We start from the raw sequence: 17643 nt of genomic DNA on the forward strand, positions 1-17643 counted from the left end.
ATTTCCGAGGACCACTCTCCCAAATAAATGACAAACAGGGCTATAAGTATGTGTTATGCCACCGTCAGGTGTAATGACTAGGGGTGTGACAAAATATCGTGCAACGAAATATCGCGATATAAAACGTGATGATATGCATCGTCGAGACGAAAAACTGGATCGCCATATCAGGGCAGAATAGGTACTACGTACATATGGGGCTCCGGGGCTGAAGCTGCAGCCTCTCGGGGTAAAACTCATGCTTAGTAAAATCTGGTCTGTCCTCGCCGAAATTGAACCAATCAATCGTAACGCACGGCCACAGCTTCTGTGTCGGAGCTCCACACACATCAACAAACACACAGCGCAGTCAGTGAACAGCTGATCAGAGAGGCCGCGGTGGAGAGACGAGTTGACGCTACGCTTGTTGCTAAGTGCAATAAGACTTTGTTATCACACCTGTTCAACAAGCATAAACACGATGAAACGGTTAAACATGGAGGAAAGCAACGTTTCGATTTGCTCTGTCCGCTGTCTCTCATCCACCGCTGCTGTTTACACAAGCACAGCGCATTAGCTCGGCGGCTAACAGCTTGTTGGCTCGGCGGCTAACAGCTCATTAGCTCGGCAGCTAACAGCTCGTTGGCTGGGCGGCTAACAGCTCGTTGGCTCGGCGGCTAACAGCACGTTAGCTCGGCGGCTAACAGCTCGTTGGCGCGGCGGCTAACAGCTTGTTGGCTCATTTATAATATCGTATCGTATTGAGATCGTGAACTCAATATTGTGTATGGTATCGTGAGCTGAGTGAATCGTCACACCCCTAGTAATGACCCACATAAATATTCAGCTTACCCTCAGCCATCACTGCCTGGCCATGCCAGTTTTTCCTCGCCAAAATTTAGCGTAACTTTGAAGTGTTATTTAGCCTCCTTCCCGAAAAGCTAGCATGGCATGGTTGGGACCGATGGATTCATTAGGTTTTTTCAGTTTCATATCATTCCAGTATCCTTCCTCTAGCTTTAAATCCCGCCCGCTACAACCTCTGAAAAACAGAATAGCGGCCGTTGGATTTTGAAGAGGTTAATCTAACCATTTGTCAGTACCTCCGCGGCCCACTAGGTGGCGCTCTGAGGCCCATCCGGGGCCCCGGCCCAGTGGTTGAGAATAGCTGAAGGAGCTGCAGCAGTTATTTCTGCACAAACGTCCACTGTACATTCACTAGATATTCTCAGAGCTAAACTAACTCTTCTGCAGTGTGGAGTGTGCGCGTGAGAGTGGAGCAAAAGAGCGAGACCGGTGTGTGAGTGAAGGCAGGCAGAGGAGCAGAGGAGCAGAGTACAGCAGAGACTCCGGTCCTGGAGACCAAAGCTACGGTCTCCCCCGCGTCCTCCGACCGCGGCCAACACTGTTTAACAGACGGGCTTCACTAGATACAACCAAGAGGTTTTGGTGCTTCCGTGTAGTTTGTGTTGGAGTCTGAGTCTGAACAGCATAGCAACACGCGAACGCACATGGGACACCGACCTGCAATGATTTATACGTGTAAGAAGTTACAAACAGTCCCTTTAATAATGTGTGAAGATGTTAGTCCCCGTAGTAGACCATTTCAGTGTAGTGAGATCATATTTTGAAATTTGACATCACTGTATAAATCATTGTATCATTGGATCCACAAGAGCCTCAACTTTCCTCGGCTCGGCAGATGCACACGGTCAGTTACACTAGTAGCTCTGTTAGCCTGTTTATATACAAACATAATGTTATGTTAATCATTTTGCTTAAAACTAATGCAAGACAAGCTGGATTTAGCGCCGCGGCGCCGTCAGCGCCAGTTGCTGATGTTGGCTACCCATCCATCCATCCATCTGCAACCGCTTATCCCGTTAGGGGACGCGGGGGGGCTGGAGCTTTTCCCAGCCGACATTGGGCAAAGGCAGGGTACACCCTGGACAGGTCGCCAGTCCATCGCAGGGCTGACACATAGAGACAGACAACCATTCACGCTCACACTCACACCTACGGGCAATTTAGAGTCCACAATTAACCTAACCTGCATGTCTTTGGACTGTGGGAGGAAACCGGAGTACCCGGAGAAAACCCACGCTAACACGGGGAGAACATGCAAACTCCACACAGAAGGGTCCCAAGCCGGATTCGAACCTGCAACCCTCTAGCTGTGAGGCGCCAGTGCTAACCACTGCACCACCGTGCAGCCCTTTTAATTTGCCAAAATTAAATTAATTAAAAATGACAAATGGCGGTTCAACTGGTTGGCATAAAATCAAACCAGTGTAAGCTCATACATTAGAACTAAAAAGAGTTGCTATGATGCTCTCTGTTTTTCATTTGTGATATTGGAAACAAATAATATCCCTTAGCCAATAGATAGAGGTAATAATGCAATACAGATACAGTAAATGAGGGCACTGGCAGTTAATGACAGGGACTTTTCAGTCTGTGCTTTAAAGGACCGGCAGCATAAGGTTTATATGGAGTCCGAGCCACAGTAGATCATTCTAACATATCCTTCAAAAAAGGAAATGCCTTAAAAATGGCGGCCATGAGTTAAGATTTCCTTTCGGTCAGTTTTTTTGTTGCTCCTATATCCCCGAAAAGAGACCACTTTTCCCATGTTCATCTCCCAGTCTAATTAAAAGTGTCTCCGTATACAGCAGATTATACTGTATACGTACCAAAGAAATGTAAGATGGCAGAAACAGGAGGCCAAAATTCCCAAACAGTGTTAGATGATTCCGTTTCCTTTTCGAGTAGCCTGAAAACACTGTTTAAAGCTGAGGTAGGCTAGATTAGAGCAAATATGACTAGAAAAAGTTATTTTTATAAAACGGTCGCTATATCGTGATAGTAGTACATGAAACAGGTAACCTGAAAAAATCATGTGTCCTCTGGTGCTCCTAACGGCATCTGCAAGATTTCACAGACCGGAGGAAAACAAGCAGTAAGAGCTGATCTGAGACCTGCTGTCCATCTGCTGTCTATGAGAGCCGGATGTCAATCACTTGCGAACTCCGACCAAACGGTCAAACAGCGCTGATCAAATATGAATCAATATTCTGTTACTGTAATGCCTATTTCTCTCCTCAGATGTTCTCAGAATCATCTTGTAGTGTAATGTTTAGCTGTAAAATGAGAAAGTTTGTAAACGCCACCACCATTGTGAAATCTGGTGACATGAACGGAGCACAGCCAATAGGAACGCTCTCTCTCTGAAATGACCTGTGATTTGTCAAAGTCTCCCGTCATGAGCTAGATGTTCTAAAGCCTGAAAACAGAGCCATGAGGAGGAGCAGAAGTCTAGTTTTCTCCCAGAACACTTGAATTACAATATGCTGAAAGGTTATTATGGGATTTTTTGCCCAATGATGCCAAAAATATACTGCCTAGTGCAGCTTTAAATGACAGGAGGCAACAAAAACATCATAATCTTCATGTTTAAGTGGAACACCACCTAAATTAAGAATTCCAATATGTTATTCCCATGGCCAAAGTTCAATCAATATGTGTGAACATGAGCTACTCTCTCTCTCTCTCAAAACCAGAGAAGTAAGTCTCAAACTTGTGATGTCATCAAGTATAAAGCCTGGAGCTGCTCCTTAGACAATGTACAGGAGACTGATTTTGTGGACCCATAGAATGTTTGTTTTCCTTTTTCATACCCAAATTACCTTTATTCTATTGTAGTGTTGTCAGTTGTGAAACAGAAAATGATCTCATATACTCAGAACATTCCCCTGGGTGCTCTCAGTGTCATCTACTTCCCAATTCATTGTCTAAGGAGCAGCTCCACACTTTATAGGCTACTCGATGACATCACAAATTTGAGTTTTAGCACTTTTGGATTGTCATAAACCATAGGAATAGCATGGATGAATTTTGAAAATGGGCGTAGTTCCCCTTTAACTACATCTGAAATGAAGAACAGCCACCGGAAATCAATGAAATCTGAAATGTTCCCCCGTCACTGCCTCTCTCTCTCTGGCTGTGGTGAAGTTCAATAAAGCCACATTTATTTTTATCCTTATTTCAAGGCGATTCTCAATGAATGGACCCAAATATAGTAACTGCTTGGTAATTAAATAGATCAAATGAAGTTGGGTGTCAGGCCATTCTACAAATACTACTGACACTTCTACAGCTACTACTATCACCATCAACACTAACACTGTAACGTGTCTATGCCATCACCATTGATCCTATGGCTGTATTTCAGGGCTTGATAGTACTCTCCCTCCACATAGCAACAGAAAAAGGAAAGGCAAGAAGTGGAGAGCCGGGATGCCTTGGATTTTGAAAGAAAGCCCAAGTGTTGGGTTGGAGGATTTGCCTCGTCATAACCTGTAGATTTGGTGAGACGACTATTTCTGCTGAGGAAAGCAGAACAGAGAGAGGGGAGAGAGAGAGAGAGAGAGAGAAAGGAGTGAGAAGATGGAAAAAATGAGTGCACTTCTAGACAGTCTGCACAGGTTAGAGAGGAAAGAGAGGAGGAAACTGAGGAAGCTGTATATGTATTCATCGGGGGAGTGAGGAGACACGTGATGACAGATGTCATTATCAAGTGTTATATTCTGCTCCAGGCGAGATGTTGCTCAATCTCTCTCTGCAGTGGCAGAGACGGTCGATACGGAGACATATGGAGGCAGGCGGCCCGAGGGAGCTGCAGTCCCTGAGCTTAGAGCTACGAGCAGCTACGTGCTGTCCAGACTGCGGTCTGTGATATAACAACTACATAATTAAACAGCAGCTCATGCTGACATGTTAGTAACTGAAGAGGTTTGGTGTGGATACACTCTAGAGCTGTTGGAGGAGCTGTGAGATGACTCACGTCTCGACTAAATGTCACACTACCTCAAAAAAATAGAAGCCAATAGAGCCAGTTAAAGATCCACACAATCATAGGAATGACCCCATGTGTGCTGGCATTACACGGCTGCAGCTGGGCACAGCCCGCATCTCAGTCCGCACAGACGACCGGGGGTTGATGAATCACCTATTCAGGCCCAGCCAGACCGACAAGACAACGCCAGGGACAGAATCCAATCAGCACAAAGTCAGCTCCATGCTCCACAAAACCCTAGTGAGTCTGCAGCGGCCTTCTTTTCTGACAGCCTCCCTCTGTAGCCTTGGGACTGCGGCGGTGCCAACCTTGCACCTCAAAGATTCATTGTCTAAGAATGCGATCAATCTGGGCTACACCTGAAAACATGTCGGCACCCTGCTGATGTAATCCCTCTCTCTGGACCAATCAGTGATAAATATGGCGATGGCTGGTTATTAACTACAAATTTAAGAGGACTTGACCTCTTAAAATGCACGAGACTTTCTGTTTATTACCCCCACACGCACCCCTTTTATGGGGAAGTCTGCAATATATATACTGGAAAAACAAAGTTTGGAAACTTGTGTTTGGTGGATTATTTCTCTGTTGTTACAATGCCAATGGTCATTGTATTTTACATGGTTGGAAAGCCTGTTTATTTACCTTCACAATGATGTCCAACTTGTAAGGATCATGCATTTGTGGGATGAGCGCACAGCTGATTATGTGGGTAGCGCCCAAGAAAAATTTGCCAAAATGCTCTGCCAATGGTAAACAGTGTATTCTCATAAGGCTACCAGGAAGCCTGCAATGACTGCCCTTCACCGTCAGGCCCATTTGCGCTGGTGTCGACAACACAGACAATGGAACCTGAACATGTTGGGGAATGTCATGTTCAGTGATGAGTCCAGGTTCTGTCTGCCAAAGTTGGATGGCAGGGTCAAAGTATGGAGACGACGTGGAGAACGCTATGCTGATTGTTGCACGATGGAGTAATAGCTTTTGGTGGAGGCTGTGTCATGGTGTGGGGCGGCATCTCCCTCACTGGCAAAACAAGGCTTGTCATCATTGAAGGCCATCTCAATGCAGTGAGATATCGGGATGAGATTCTGCAGCCAGTGGCGATCCCATATCTCCACAATCTGGGACCTAACTTCATCCTCCAAGAAACAATGCTCGCCCCCACAGAGCCAGGGTTATCACAGACTACCTCCACAATGTGGGAGCAGAGAGAATGGAACGGCCTGCCAAGAGTCCAGACCTCAACCCAATTCAACACTTGTGGGATCAGCTTGGGCGTGCTGTACGTGTTAGAGTGACCAACACAACCACGCTGGCTGACCTGCAACGAATCCTGGTTGAGGAATGGAACGCCATCCCACAGCAACGTGTGACCAGGTTGGTGACCAGCATGAGGAGGAGGTGCCAGGCTGTTGTGGCTGTGTATGGATCTTACACCGCTACTGAGGCTCCTGACGGTGTATTAAATGAATAAAGTGTAAAATTGCCAATATGTCATGTTTGTTCCTTGTTACTGATAGAGAGTTCAATCATCCAATCCACCAAACATCTCAAAACAAGAGTCAACACCAACAAGAGAATACACTGTTTACCATTGACGGAGCATTTTGGCAAATTTTTCTTGGGCGCTACCCACATAATCAGCTGTGCTGCTCATCCCACAAATGCATGATCCTTACAAGTTGGACATCATTGCGAAGGTAAATAAACAGGCTTTCCAACGATGTAAAATACAATGACCATTAGCATTGTAACAACAGAGAAATAATCCACCAAACATAAGTTTCCGAACTTTGTTTTTCCAGTTTATATATACAGTATACACACACAACCTGAGCCCTCCACCCAGCTCCAACCTGCTGCAGACAGACTTCTAATCCCACAGCCTCACACAGCACAAGCAGCAGGGAGCACGCACCTTAAGCCCCAGACACACCAGGAACGTCAGGAGCGCGTGGCGGAGGCGTGGCGGAGGCGTGGCGGCTGCGTGGCGTGGTGGCTGCGTGATTCACGCATCGGGCGTTCACACCAGCTGCATTTCAGCTGCATATCTGCTGTGTTTCTGCTGCTGCAGCTGCTGCTGTCAGCCCTTTCTTTCTACATAGAGTTTGACTTTCAAGGGCCACTTCATTATAAATATCATTTATATTTATTTTAGACATAGAAAGGTTAAGAAACGTGTGGTAATTTGTAAATAATAGTGGTAATCCACAATTAAAACTCCATACTATTCAATCAATTCATGGAGCTCTCCAAGTCACTGCATGTTCTAGAACACTGTCTTGTGTTAACAAATGAAGGAATTCTGTCCACAGAAAAAAACGCTGGACTGTTATTTTTAAATGAAAGCAGGAAGTGTTGATTTAAAAATAAGTCTTTAGTTTTTTTCATCTCCGTGACATATTCTACAGATAGACATCGGAACTGTAGTAATGTAGCTGATATGATGTTAATATACAGTCAATAGATCACCTTTACTGTCTGTTGCTGCTGTGAGACGCGTGCAGCACGCGTCAAAAATAGGCGCCCAATATCCTACTTTTTTCCAGCTCTGTCACTCTGAAGGCAAACTGTGTTCTTTATATGAGCAGGTCCATTAGGCCTCCTCCTCCATCCCCAAATCGTATTATGCCCCAGACTAGTGACTAGTTGTCAACGGAGCGGCTGTAAAATGGTGGATAAACACATTTAATTTCCTATATTCTTCACAATAAAAGTCCCCCGTTATTTTTGCTGTGTACTCTCCCTCTCTGTGGTATTAGTAGACTTGTTTTACTGAAGAATAGTCGCTAACAAAGCTCTGCTACTTCGGTGATAACACATTTAATTTCCTATAAATTCTTCAAAATAAAAGTCCCCATTATTTTATTTTTTTATTTAAAAGCTTTTATTATGAAGCCATAAAATCAGGAAATGTTGAGTTTTCTTCAGCAGGAACTTAACTGTGAAATAAAGCAGATATCTGAAAGTAGAAACAGGAACGCAGGAGAGAAACAAAACTTCAAACCACCGAGATTCAGTTAGAAGCTATAAAAGTACTGAGAGTAGGGATGCTAATTGTGAGGGTTCTTTTTTTTTTTTTACTAATAAATGACCCTCGTTAACCGATTATTAACCATTAACTTTTGATTAGTGCGTCGTTGCATGCAGCGGTGCGCCAGCTGCAGTCTATGTGCAAAACAGACAACTAGGTCCCAGTTCAACCGTCCAGAAGAGTTACTGTAGCAGCCACGCTGCTGCGTGTAGTGTCGTGGACACATGCAGACACGTTCCCAGTAAAAGTCTCCAGCACACCATTTAGTCTAGCTGAGAGGTTGTCAGCTGTGTGTCTGCGTAACGTTAGCGAGTGTCCAACAAACCGTGTGCGTTAGTGCTACGTTAGCAGCTGTAGCGTTGCTGCTGCCGCCGTAGTCACACACACATACGTCAGCGCGACGTAACTTTAGCCAGTGCCCGACAGACTGTGTGTGTGTGTTGGTGGTGAGTGTGAGGTTGTTGGTGGCGTTGTAACTGTGAACGTAGCTGTAGCAGTGTGTCAATGGAAAAGCCCCATAAATTAGCTCCCCACACACACACACACACACACACACACACACACACACACACACACACACACACACACACACACACACACACACACACACACACACACACAAGGTTATCACCCACCAGCCTGGCTAAGGCAACAGCTCATCTAGAAGAACATGGAAAGAGAGGTGCAACCCACACACGTTTTCACCTAATCCCCAGAGAGGAAACCATGACAGGCCACAGGAAGCCAACAGTCCATCTATGAGTTTAAAAGGAAGCTGTTGTTTCTCTGACAGCAGCGTGTTCATTTTAAACCCATTGTGCTGTCTTGAAGACAGTACAACTATTGGTCTGTCTGGATGCTCTGTCCAGGGTACCAGCTGATGACTTTGGGATGATTTGCCTGGGAGGCTGCAGGAATATTTTTTTTCACCATGAAGGATAACATATAGACACATTTTTACTTTACAGGGAATAGCATCTCAGTAACATGGCCCTGACAGCTGAGAAAGTCTTATCTCCTCAGTCTGCATCACAGCACTGGAAATATTCATCAAGGACGACATTTCTTCCAATGTGACCTTCAGACCTCAGCATCTAGCTGTGTCTAGTATTTGAAAAGATCTGGGGTTAAGCCAACATCCAGGAAGGCTTTTTGATCATAACTGATACAGTGTGGTTAGTGCCCCACTCACAGCTGTTGTTTTTCAGTAGAATAAATAATAAATAAATAGATATACTACTAACTAAATGTGTTTAATGGTGAATAAAACAAACCATTCAGGAGAATACAGAAGTACTCTCTGCTGCTGACGTGAGGGTACGGGGCCTTTGCTACGGCACGCTGTGTTAAAGTATTAAAGGCTGGTAAACCGTAGCAAATGTCAGCGTTATCGTACATTCAAGAGCAAATTTTGCCCCGTCATCATTTATCTGCATACCAGGCATACTAGACTAGACATGCGTTGAGTTTCACACTTGGGTTGTGATAGGCTACTCTGCCAAGGACAGCTGCTGCCGTCTGTGTCCACACACACACACACACACACACTTTGAGAGGAGTAAATAGTATACCCTTAACTGGAAATGATTAAATACGGTTTGTCGGCTGGATATCGAACCTCAATCAGTTTTTGAGAACAAACTTAATTGTGTCCATAGCAACAGAGTAGAGCGGTATTTGTGCCGAACCGTTATGGTCCAGGGGTCACGGTCTGGTGCACGCTGCCGCATGCAGAATACACGGTATGTAGATTGATGCAGATAATGCAGAACCAAAGCTCACGAGTTCCACCCGGAAACTTTATCCGTATGCCGTTAGCCACACGTGCCGAGGTTAGCACGACAAGCTGATTGACGAGTGAGTCAGTCGCACTATGGCGTGCGCAAATTAAATACCAGAGCTGGAAGACCCGTCTGCTGGTTCCTGGTCTGCTACAACAGCTCTCAGTTACTGAAATTTGGCACTGATTGATTGAGTGCCGGTCGGTATATACCCTTAAAAGTACAGTTTGGTACTCAACCCTACATCCAAACTCCTCACAGAAAGCCAGAACCCAGGACAGCAGAAGAAAGAGGAGGGAGAGAGGGTCCAGTGGGGTTAAGTCACTGTATGCACACCTGATCCCTCCCCCGTGAGGGCACATGAAGAACATAAAAACCAAATGGAATCTGTGTTTACTACAATGAGTTTTTTTAAAGCAGTGCCGTTTGACAATCAGGTGCAAATGATACTGGGATTGTGATTGCTCAAAAGATATCTTATCTGGTTATTATGCTGCACTGCAAAACTTGTGGGTGAGGAACTATCCCCCCCCGTGCAATCACAAGCAATCAGCACATACCTGTCATTACATAATTACCACCACGTAGACAACATTTCTTCTTCTACCCATCAGATACCAGAGTTGGCCAGAAGTGCACTGATATAGAACACAGCTGAATTATGGGATTCATTTGGTTCCAGTTAGTGAAGGAACTTGGTGTGACAGTGTTTGATGTACACCATCAAGGATTCCTCATAAATACAAACCCTGACTATGGCCACAGATTCCTTCAAATCATTGAACACAGTGAATTCCCTGTCTGCCATCACAGCATCATGTGCCTCTGATTTAGCAACTAATCCACTATTTGAAAAAAATGTGATAACTGTCAGAGATGGCGCCCTAAACCAGACGGTTCAAACTGTAGGAATGCCATGTGGACCTTTACCTACAAGTCCCATTACTATATTACAGCCTGTGGCTGTGTGCAGGTCGAAGCATCTCTCAGGTTCCATTTCTGTAAAGTCAACGATGACTATGTGCTAGGGATGTTCATAATTAACCGTTTAACTGTTAACCGACATTAAGCATTTTAACCGATTAACGCTATCGGTTAAAAGAAATATTTATAATTAACTCAAAAGCTGAGTGGCTCAGAGGAGCAGCTTGTCTCTTCAAGGAGAAAAGCTGGTCCACCTTAACAGCCCACCTTAAGTCGGAGTTGCAGGATACAGGAAGTCTGCTCTGGTCTCTCTGAATTGCTTGAGCGGAGCGGAGGAGTTGTAGCTTCGTAGCGTTTCGTATTTATTCAGCGACAAATAAACTGTACACACACTGCTACACCTACGTTCACAGCTAGAACGCCACCAACAACCTCACACTCACCACCAACACACACACACACACGGTCTGTTGGAAACTCACTAAAGTTACAGACTGCGTGTGGCGGCGGCGAGCACGAAGCCTCCGGCAATGCTAGAGCTGCTAACGTAGCACAAATACACACACTGTTTGTTGGCCACTCGCTAAAGTTATGCCGGGCAGACACACAGCTGACAACCTGCTAAACTAAACTAAATGTGCGGTGGAGACTGTTTTGCAAGTACGAGTACATGAGGACAGTATCAGACCCGATACCTGATACCCGATACCCCATACCCCATACTGGTATCAGTGCACCGGTATCGGTGCGTCCCTAGTTTTTGGACAATATCTGTTATTGTTTTGTGTTGTTAATTGATTTACAATAATAAATATATACATACATTTGCAAAAAGAAGCATATTTGTCCACTCCCATGTTAATAAGAGTATTAAATACTTGACAAGTCACTCCTCATAACAGCAACTCTGTGCAACCACACATACCGTAACCACTCTTACACTCTGTCTCTGCCTCTTCTATTCTCTTCCCCTCACCAGAACTCTATTCTCAGCCATATCATCAGATTCAAGTTATAAACCCGTATTCTATCAAGCTAGATAGGACTAGAAAAAACTTCTTTTTTTTTTTTAAAACCCTCAATGTGAGGATGAATTGTTTCAGATTTAGCTCGCTGACAAGCAAACACTTCAAATGATAAAATCACATTATTTCACCTCATTACTACATTACAAGTGGTGAGAGGTGTGTGGTGTGTAGTCATCTTATTCTGACGTGAAAATACTGGTTTCAGAAGGTGCAATCCACAGACTGATATAGGCCTTCTAACATCCATGTTAAATCCTCTGTACACAACAACATACGGCATGCAGGTAAAAGGCCACGGTGATGTGAACATGAAGTGGTATCAGTGCCAGCTCCTCTGTGATCCATCTATGCGGAGGAAACACATGGTGAGGACCTGTATGGTCATGGTAAGACTCTTAGAAACTAATCTCTTCTAATTGGATGCTGGAGGCTTAACACCACCACTGTGATTGACTGTGATAGGTGTCATGATGGATCGAGCATGGTGAATGGACCAGCCTCAGGGCTCCTGCTGAGGCTCGGCCGGGCCACAGCTACCTGCTTGCCGCCTCTTACGTCATTATGAATTCATTTATTTTTCATTTACTGACACAAAAAAAAATCAGCTAAAGCATCTGAATCGGCTACACTTGAGTGACTCAACTGGACATAGTGATGCACTCAAATAGAATGGAAATGTTTGAACCTGATCTGAAACCCGAACCTGACGTTCATACTAGAATTACCGCCTCTCGGTTGTTTGCCTCCGCCAACCAGTCAAGTTGCAGTTTACATCCATGTCTGTCCAAAATGCCATCACTTCATCATTTTATCCTGTTAGACATCTGTGTGAAATTGTCATAATTAGCAAATGAATTCTTGAGTTATGTCCAAAATGTGTTTTGTGAGGTCACAGTGACCTTCGACCACCAAATTCTAATCAGTTCATCCTTGAGTACAAGTGGAAGTTTGTGCTAGATGTAATGAAACTTCCTCCAGGCGCTCCAGAGATATCGTGCTCACGTGAATGGGACGGACGGACAACCCAAAAACATAATGCCTCCGGTCACCGCCGGCACAGAGGCAGGAAAAAGGAGGCCTGATCTGAAAGGAACTCACGGACGGTCAGACGCGGTCCGAAATAGACCGGAGAACAATTAGACTTGAGCAGAGCCAAACACAGAGAGAACAGCAGCAGCATGATGAAATAGAGCAACGACTGAACTTCAAAGTTCACACACATCTGCTTCTAAAAACACTTTTTGGCTGCACCGCGGAGGGCCGGCCCTACAAACACAAAACTGGTGGACATGTACCGCTGGATTTAACATTATAGACATGACCGCTGACTATTTGTGTAACAATTTAGCCCCAAATTCACAGACTGACCGTACACGGTCCATCCATATACTCGGTTTTGACTGAGTCGTGTTTTCCCGTGATGAGGATCATGCACCAGCATTATTAAAGCTAGAGATATTGACACATAGACCAGTCAATAGTGCCAATAGGAATATAATTTGTATCCGGGCCAACTTGGGTTGAGTCTTGGTTAGAAGGAACCAAGTGGACCTGTAAAGGCAAAGTAAATGGAAAGATGTGGCCAAATGCAAACGGCTTTTGACTTCGACTAAAAGGCCGTTATCACGACCTACAAATGGTTTGTGAGAGGCACTCTGGGCTGCCTACTCATTTACAGACATGACAGGCTTAAAGGCTGTGTAAAGGAAATTCAGAGATTTGTTTTTAAACACATAATAAATGTTGGAAAATTATTACTAAAAACATGTGCAAAGACTGTGAACGTTATAGTACTGGATTATGGAGTTAGACCGCTAAACTGTTTTTTTTGTTGCCAGTTTTGTGTTCAGGATTTTTAAGACGGGGCTGAAATCATGGCTCGATGACGCAGTGGAGTCATCCTTAACATAACCGTACCCGTCTATTAAGGGTTACCTTGGCCAGCTCAGTCGGTAGAGCAAGAAACTTCTGCATTCAGGGTTGTGAGTTCGAGTCCCACGTTGGGCACCCGCACTTCTATCACTGTTTTTGTATTGTATTTTTATGATTGTAATCCATCCCATGTCCTATATATATGTATTCTTTTTCTGTAAACTTGTCGGACGGCGATTCGGCGCTAGGCTCTTCCCTCTTCGCTCGCCGCTAATGAGGGAATCCTGACAGGCTGTACCTTCCCCGCTTGTGGGTGTGGTTTCAGCCATGGATTTATTAAGAGAGGTTTCAGGTTTCAGGTTTCAGTGCCTTCAGTGACATGCCCCCAGCGTCTCAGAGCAGAGAATACTGAGGATTTTTCCATGATTTTGAAAGCTAACTTTATATAATGCGATTTTTTTAATCATTCAAATTTGGCTGTGTGGTTAGTAACACATTTTTCTGTGGTGTGACAAACCCAGAATGCATATTTATTTTTGCTTTACACATACTTTAAGCTCAGTCCTACATGAGCTCAAGTCAAATAGTCAGAATACACACTTAATAAAGGCATGCCTTTATTACAGTGTATATTATTATATCTCCAACCTGCTGTGCAAGCGCTGCTGTTCCTGAGCAACACAACATCTGGAGAGAGTCCCCTCTGCATCAAAAACACTTAATATTTACGATGCATCACAGATTGTGTCACCAACGTTTGAGCACTTTACACGACTACATGAAACTCAATGATCGCTGAGAGTTTTATCTGTATTATTTCAGTTGAGTAAGTATCCACAATAAAAACAAGTAAAGTTATGTTGGGGAGATAAAGATATATACAGATAGAGAAAGATCTCACCTGAACCATTTCATACAGGATTTTTGAACAAGCATGTGAACCTGCAAACAGTGCTGTAATGGAAGACCCTATGTATACACAGCTCTTTCAGTGTGCGTGCTGATGAGGTGTGAAGAGGGCAACTAACACACAGCAAACCAGCAACGGCTGCTGACAAATCCTCATTAAATGGACGTTGGGCTGAAGTAGAGGACTCATCAGGAGGAGAATGGGGGGTGGTGAGCAAAGATCTACACATCCATACTCCATCTTACAAACTCAGTTTAACTCAATATAGAAACACAACAATGAGTGAATATTTAGATGATGATGGGTGGTGGATCGACATAGGCAGACAAATACATCCTGGCGTGGATGGATAAAGATTATGGCTTACTGGTTAGTGCACTGCCCCCAATGTAGGCCAACGTCAGCAGCAGAGCTTAACTCTGCTTTATCTGCTTCCTCTGCTGGCCAGACAGAGCTGTTCTGAACACAAGGAGGAAGAGCGTAAACCATTTTGCTGGACATTCATTTATTCATCCACGTAATTGGCTGTTAAAAATATAGGGATAGACTGCAAAGGGAAAATAGTATTAATAGACTGATCTGATAAGAAACCTACAACTGGCTCCTTCGCAGTATACAATATAGTCTATTAAATAGGGATGTCCATAATTAACTGTTTAACCGTTAGTCGTCATTAAGCATTTTAACCGATTAACGCTATTGGTTAAAACGGGTAAAAGAAATGTTAATAATTAACTCAAAAGCTGAGCGTCTCAGAGGAGCGGCTCGTCTCTTTAAGGAGAAAAGCTGGTCCACCTTAACAGCCCACCTTAAGAGGCGGAGCCGGAGTTGCAGGATACAGGAAGTCGGCTCCGGTCTGTGGCTCGCTTGAGCGGAGCGGAGGAGTTGTAGTTTCATAGCATTTATTCACCGACAAATAAACTATCCACACACTGCTACACCTACGATCACAACTAGAACGCCACCAACAACCTCACACTCACCACCAACACACACACACGGTCTGTTGGAAACTCACTAAAGTTACTCAGACTACGTGTGGCGGCGGCGAACACGAAGCCTCCGGCAATGCTAGAGCTGCTAACGTAGCACAAATACACACACTGTCTGTTGGAAACTCACTAAAGTAACGCCGGCCAGACACACAGCTGACAACCTGCTAAACTAATCTAAATGTGCGGTGGAGACTTTTACTGGGAAAGTGTCTGCATGTCCGCGACACTACACGCAGCATCGTAGCTGCTAAGTTAACGCTCCCGGACGGTGAACTGGGGACTCCCGTCAACTAATATCTGTTGTGCTCCTGCAGCTGGTACGAGGCACAAATCCTGTCGGTTAACGGTTAATAATCGGTTAACGAGGGTCGGTTATTGGTTAAGAACATTTTTCAAAATGAGCATCCCTAATTAAAAATATAGGGATAGACTGCGAGGGGAAAATAGTATTGATATACTGATCTGATAAGAATCTCAACAACTAACTTCGCAGTATACAGTATAGTCTAATAAACTGATTTTATTTTCTTTGTGCATAAGAGATGATGATTAATATACAATTTTCTTAGAGGGCGGTACAAGACGTGTATCCCCTCTCTTTCTCTCTCTGAACCTTGTGCTGCTGCAGCCTTTATGGTAATCCCATGGCATTCCATTCAGACGTGTGCTGTGATGAAAGTGATACGGATGTGTGACCAGGTTACTTATTCAGACATGAGATCTACATGTTAAACTGCCATCAGATTAACATAACGTGCTTTAGACTGTATGTTACTCAGGCAAAATTCTTGTACAGCGACATATAAAATGAAGCCTTACCAACATTTATATAACACAAGTATAGGACACTGACTGACATCCAATGGACAGGCAGAAGGCTGAAGCAGAGGTGATAACAACAGAATGGAAAACAGGCATGGAGATAGAATTTATAGAATTTACGCTCCTTACACAGAGGCACATCACAACTACCTGAGACGCCTGGGTTGGAACAACTAACATATCTTACATTCCAGGCATGATGCATGCCCCTGGAAACCCTCCAAACAAACTAACAATGTACTTGGAAGATACAACCACACTAAACATAGTCCCACAAAAGTATGCCAGCGTAAGAGACATGGACATAAAAGAATAAACAACCACAGAATGCCCCTAAAATTACAGCGAGACATGCCGCTCACAAGACTTTATTTTTCTAAACACGTTTCCTCAGAGGTGAAGAGTATAGTTTCAGCACACTTGTGATGCTCTGCAGAAGGATTTCTGTTGGGTTTTTGTACTGATTCTGTTCTGAAGGAGGGTGGGGGATGGGAGGGAGGGGGTCACACAGATACTGATATTGATAAGATGCAGCTTTTTATATTGTAGACTGTTGTAGTCTGATTTGAGAAACACTTTCTAAATAAAAAGGGAGTTCAGTTCTCTTTTTAAACAAGAATTTGAAAGTATCTATCAATAGGCATACAATACTTCATACTTAGTACATGACCACTGCATAAATAGACTACACAGGCTCCTGCTACTGAATTGATTTTGAATGTACCTTTTAATCTGTTGTAATATTCCTGTGTTTCTGTCCTAACTATTACTTTGCTTTTAAAGGTCCCATATCATGCTTATTTTCAGGTTCATACTTGTATTTTGTGTTTCTACTAGAACATGTTTACATGCTGTAATGTTAAAAAAACACTTTATTTTCCTCATACTGTCAGGCTGAATATACCTGTATTTACCCTCAATTTGAAACGCTTTTAGTGCATTTCAACGGAATTGCGTTGCTAGAGAACAGTTTGGGTCCATGTTTACGTCCTGTCAGCTGATGATATTCACATACACTGCTACAGGAAATAAACTGGGGCACATTTAGAATGTTTATGTCTAAAACCGTGTAATGGTCTATATAGTGTATATTTGTGACATCACAAATCCTAATGGCTTGTTTCAAACGCACAATTTCTGAATACAGGCTGTGTGTGTTTCTTCGTATATTGAGCGTTTTGATAGTTTAGCAGTATTTATACAGCACTTAAATCTGCTTTATAATATAAAAGAGGTGAAAATCTCACTTTTTACAATATGAGACCTTTAAGTAATCTAATCTATATTTATATTTTAAATACTACTGAGCTGCCGGACACCTGCGTTTCCCCAAGGGGATGAATAAAGTATATTCTATTACAGATTCTTTTAACAGTGTATAACAGTAATCATAGCTGTGGTACGTCAACTTCATTCATTTCATTTTCTCACACCACATAT

General features: G+C 43.7%; 1 protein-coding gene across 1 annotated transcript in view; it reads right to left on the reverse strand.

Annotated features, from left to right (window-relative positions):
* chsy1 (chondroitin sulfate synthase 1) overlaps positions 1-17643 on the reverse strand; it is a 69730-nt gene that overhangs the window by 30111 nt on the left and 21976 nt on the right. The window lies entirely within an intron of this gene.

Source organism: Sebastes fasciatus, chromosome 2, assembly GCF_043250625.1.
Source record: "Sebastes fasciatus isolate fSebFas1 chromosome 2, fSebFas1.pri, whole genome shotgun sequence".
NCBI lineage: Eukaryota > Metazoa > Chordata > Actinopteri > Perciformes > Sebastidae > Sebastes > Sebastes fasciatus.